Source organism: Elephantulus edwardii, unplaced genomic scaffold, assembly GCF_000299155.1.
Source record: "Elephantulus edwardii isolate Elephantulus edwardi_28Jun2011 unplaced genomic scaffold, EleEdw1.0 scaffold00063, whole genome shotgun sequence".
In the NCBI taxonomy this organism is placed as follows: Eukaryota; Metazoa; Chordata; class Mammalia; order Macroscelidea; family Macroscelididae; genus Elephantulus; species Elephantulus edwardii.
The window spans coordinates 14,732,832-14,738,435 of NW_006399813.1; the positions used below are offsets into that span (position 1 = coordinate 14,732,832).

At 44.6% G+C, this 5,604-nt stretch overlaps 1 pseudogene; it reads left to right on the forward strand.

The window, feature by feature from the left end:
* The first annotated feature begins 3,678 nt into the window (after positions 1 to 3,678).
* LOC102856729 lies at positions 3,679 to 4,781 on the forward strand (annotated as a pseudogene).
* The last annotated feature ends 823 nt before the right edge of the window (positions 4,782 to 5,604 follow it).

Here is a 5,604-nt window from a genome sequence, read left to right on the forward strand (position 1 = left end):
ATCAGCCCCCAGCCTAGTTTTCACAGCTGATATTGAGCTTCTCCAGCGGTTCCTTCCACAGATGTAGTCGATCTGATTCCTATGCATACCATCAGGTAGTATTGGTGAATGGAGTGAGCACTTTCATTTTCCGTGCTGAAGTAAAACAAGGGTGTTCTGCAGTGTATGGTGAGAGAGCCAGCCACTGATGTTCAGGTCCTTTTATGTTAAACCATGGGGGAAACTTGTTTTCATAGATCAAATATAGTCAAATATCATTAGTTCCATAAGGTTCAATCTAATAAGAATATAAATGTATCTAATTAATTTGAGAATGGGCAGAATGTAATATATTATGGAGATAATGTCATAAATATGAACTCTAAAATAGAAAAAACCATTGCCATTTTCTGAGTGTTAGAAATACTACTATCCCAAATTCGTTGCTGAAAACAAAATACCTAGTATTTCCTGTTCTTCAAGTTTGTAAATTGGTATGAAAATGGACATTTATGTAAGCTTGTGAAATTTCTTAGAGTTCTGAGTGCTTTTTCAGCAACAGAATGGCATGTCCTGATGGACCTGTCTGTAGGAATCTATTTATTACTCAAGATGAATCTCTGTGATTTTTTGATAGGCCTGTTGTCATGTGCTGTCAAGTCAGAACCAACCCATAGCTGATCCTCCAGTGGGTTTTCAGAGGCAATAAATCATATTAATGGAGATTGCCCATCCTTCTATTGCAGAGCAGCTGGTGGATTGAACCTCTTGATTCTGGGCTGTGATAAGTGTAAGTTAACCAAAACTAGATGTTCCTGAGCTCTTATTCATTCTTCTGCTCCTGACTAATGCTCACATATGGGCTGGCTCCTTTGAGCACTTGAGAACCAGTGTCACATGACAGAAGGTTTTGTTAGGGCAGTTCAACCAGGTGATGACACAGCACACCTCACAACTGCTAAGCAATTAGTTGGGCTGATACATGTAGCATGGCTTAGGAATGTTTTCTGGGAATGATGTTACTGTCTTCAGCTTGACACCTACCCCACAACTCCTAGCATAAAAGAGCAAAAACTATCCAGTTCTACCCCAGGAACACTGTTATGATCCGTTCAGTTTTCATTTGCTGAGTGTTTAAATTGGATTCATAGGTCTTTTCTCATATTCTGTCTTGGTCTGTCAGAACTGCTCAAAGTTGTTCAATACCATAGCAAACATAAACTTCTGCTGATAAGCATGTGGTAACTGGGCATTGGACCTAAACTTCCTGCAGGAAGGAGAGAATTCTACTCAGAAGTCTTACGATAGGAACCTTCTTGGACTCTTTGGTGGAGCTTCCAAGGTGTTAAAGACTTAAGAGTTCAGGAGTTATCTTAAAGGCTTAAGTTCAAAGAAATAGTTTCACAAAAGAAATATATGGTGGGTGCTAGTGAACCTTGACACGATTGTTGAATAAAAGATCACCTTGAATAATCCCATGAAGTGAATTTTTTCAGTGCACGTGGCCGTGGCCAGGCCCAGTGGTTGTGTTTGTTCTTAGCATTTGTAATGAAATACAGAACCATCCATACTACTCCTGAATGAAAGAGCCTATTGTTGTTGTGAATAATCAGATTTAAACAATTTATATGGAAAAAAAAACCCCAACCAAACTTAAGTGAATTTGTCAAAATACTGATTGTGTGTTTGAACTAACTTCTATACATGAAACAATGCAGGTCACGGTGTGTTTTACTTTCGAGAGCAGAGTCCCTTCATCTTTGGAGTAATCAGTGACCACAGAGCAAACCTGAAATCAGAAGTGTCCCTTTCACACGCAGTAGGAGTTAGTATTTTGTTTTTAAAAAGTGAATCCATGTAAACTCAACTTCTCCTTTATGATAGAAAGTTATTTTTTTATTCCATATCAATAAAATTTCAATTTCTGTTTCTGTTTTGGTCTGATTTCGGTTTCCAGTGAAAAGAAAACAATACACTAAGTATAAAGGGGAAGTTACTATCTGTGAGGAAGTATGTACTGGCTTAATGTGGGGCGAGAAGGTAAAGAGTGCCTCTAATGGTCTGCCCTCTGACCCCTGATCTCCAAATTAGATCTCTGCAAAGAAACAAAAATTGTCTCAGCCAAGTAAGTAGAGCAGCAAAGTACGGACTGTCACGTGGTCTCTGGGAAATCAGCCCACATTTCTCACTGCTGCATTTCTCTGTTGTAGTTTGTTGTATATGCCCTCAAGTTGGAGCCAACTTATAGCTGAGCCTCCCAGGGTTTTCAGAGGCAGGAAGTCACCCAGGAAGAAACTGCCCATCTTTCTCCCTCAGAGCTGGTGGTGGATTTGAACTGTGTACCTGTGGGTTGACAGTGCAACTCTTTACCCACTAGGTCAGCAGAGCTCCCCTTTTCTCCCCTTCAAGACTCTAAAAATGGTTGGAGAGATGAATCTTAAGAATTCTGAGCTATGAAGAGTTTGATGGATGGGAGAACCAGGTGCTGAAATTACCCAGGAAAGGCCACACTCTAGAGAAGGAGCAAGGGAAACAGGCAAAGCACTGGAGAAAGGAGCAGAGGTAAGAGGAGCACCAAGGAGGAAAGTCATAGAGGCCAAAGGAAAAGGGCATCAGCAGGACCCAAGCTAACAGGACCTCCCTAAAAGGACGGTCACTCCAGGGCTTGCCACGGCGTTCTCTTGCACTCACTATCCCCCTTTATGCTTAGAAGTCCCACCCACTCCACTGCAGTGGAATAAGTCCTAGCTCATCACAACCTTTTGGGATGGAGAAGAATTGCCCACAGTTTTAGATGGAACTTATTAAGAGATTCAACAAGTAAGTTAGCCTCGAGTTTAGCCCTGAAGGTGCACTTTCACATGTACACTGTGGGATTACCATGAATTAGGACTGTATGGCCCATAACAACAAAGATTACTTACAAAAAGATGTTCATGTTATAACTACATGGCTAGCTCAATAGAATACATTTTTACTGAAACACTAAACAGAAACCTTGTGTTGTTATTGTTATGTTCAGTAAAGTCACTTATGACTCATAGCAACCCTATGTACAACAACTCTAAACCCTGCTCTGTCCTGTGTCTCTGACACATCTACTCTCATTACCCCAATCACTGAATCGATCCATCTCATTGAGGGTCTTCCTCTCCTGCACTGTTCCTTCACCCTCCCAAACATGATGTCCCTCTCCAAGGACCGGTCCCTCCTTGAAACATGTCCAAAGTGTGTCAGATGAAGCTTCAGAATCCTTGCCTCCAAGGAGCAGCCTGGTTTCACACTCTCCCAGAAAAACCTGTTTGTGCTCCTAGCAGTCCATGGTATATTCAATACACTTCTCCAGCACCACAGCGCAAAGGCATCAATTCTCTTTTCTATCATCGCTAGTCACTGTCCAGCTCTCTGACTCATAGCATGCAGTTGCGAAGACTATGGCCTGGATCAAAGACACCTTAATCTCTGGCCTGACGTTGTTACTTTTCAGTAGTCTGGAGAGGTCCCTGACAGATGACTTTCCCAGTACAATTCATCTCCTGATTTCCTGGCTGCTGCTACCAAGAGTGTTGATTGTGGAATCAAGCAAACTAAAACTGTTAAAAATCTCAATCTCAACAGTCGACACCTCGTCTGCTCCGGAGCACAGGCCCCTTCGCACAGTCACCGCTGCCGGTTCACACCCGCCACCCCCAGCTCACCATGGATGACATCGCTGCGCTTGTGGTCAACAACGGCTCCGGCTTGTGCAAGGGCTGTCTTCCCCCTCCATCATAGGGCGCCCTCGGCACCAGGGCATGATGGTGGGCATGGGCCAGAAGGACTCCTACGTGGGAGACGAAGCCCAGAGCAAGAGAGGCATCCTGACCCTCAAGTACCCCATCGAGCACGGCATTGTCACCAACTGGGATGACATGGAGAAGATCTGGTATCACACCTTCAACAACGAGCTGTGTGTGGCCCCCCGAAGAGCACCTTGTGCTGCTGACGGAGGCCCCCCGAACCCCAAGGTTAACCAGGAGAAGATGACCCAGATCATGTTCGAGACCTTCAACACCCCTACCATGTACGTCGCCATCCAGGCCGTGCTGTCCCTGTATGCCTCTGGCAGAACCACTGGCATGGTGATGGATTCCGGCGAGGGGGTCACCCACACTGTGCCCATCTACGAGGGGTATGCCCTCCCCCATGCCATCCTGCATCTGGACTGGACCTGGCTGCCCGGGACCTGACGGACTACCTCATGAAGATCCTCACCAAGCGAGGCTACAGCTTCACCACCACAGCTGAGCAGGAAAGTGTGCGTGACATCAAGGAGAAACTCTGTTACGTTGCCCTGGACTTCGAGCAGGAGATGGCCATGGCAGCTTCCTCGTCCTCCTTGGAGAAGAGCTATGAGCTGCCCAACGGGCAGGTCATCACCATCGACAATGAATGTTTCTGCTGCCCCGAGGCACTCTTCCAGCCCTCCTTCCTGGGCATGGAGTCTTGTGAAATCCATGAAACTACCTTCAACTCCATCATTAAGTGTGATGTTGACATCCACAAGGACCTCCACACCAACACAGTGCTGTTTGGCAGGACCACCATGTACCCAGGCATCGCCGGACAGGATGCGGAAGAAGATCACAGCGCTGACCACCAGCACGATGAAGATCAAGATCATCACTCCCCCTGAGTGCAGATGCTCCGTGTGGATCGGTGGCTCTATCCTGGCCTCCCTGTCCACCTTCCAGCAGATGTGGATCAGCAAGCAGGAGTATGAGGAGTCTGGCCCCTCCATTGTCCACTGCAAATGCTTCTAGGTGGTCTGTTTAGTTGCATTACACCCTTTCTTGATAAACCTAACTTGCACAGAAAAAAAAAGGATGAGAATTGGCATGGGGGAAAAAATCTCAATCTCTTCACCATCCATCCTGATGCTGCCAATCTGCCCAGTAGTGAGAATTATTGTTTTCTTGAAGTTAGCTTCAATCCATATAGGAGGCTGCAGTCCTTGACCTTCTGCAGCAAGCACTTCAGGTCCTCCTCAGTTTCAGCAAGCAGGGTGTGTCATTTGCATAATGCAGGTTGTTGATGAATCTTCCTCCAGTCCTGATGCCACATTCCTCCTCATACAGACCAGCATCTTGGATGATCTGTTCTGCATATAGATTGAAAAAGTATGGAGACAGAATACATCCCAGGCAGACACTCTTCCCAATTTTGAACCACACAATGTTTCCTTGCTCTGTTCTGAAGACTGCCTCTTGGTTCAAGTATAGGTTTCACATAAGCACATTCAAATGTTCTGGGATTCCCATTCTTCTCAGATTCAGCTACAATTTGTTAAAAGCCTTTGCATAGTCAATGAGGCACAGATACACATTTCTCTGATACTCTCTGCTTTCTGACAAGATCCACCTAACATTAGCTACAGTCATTTTTATCATTCCATCTGACAATGTCACCTATTGAAATCCTCTAGTGATGCCACTGATCATAATTGTTTCTGACTACCTTGTTTCACTTACCATACTGTTTCAAGGTCTTGCATCTTTTTTTAAATAAAAATTTTTTATTTGTCATTTTAACAAAAGTTTACAGAAAAATTATGTTTTCATTCATTAATTGTTGCACATTTTACCC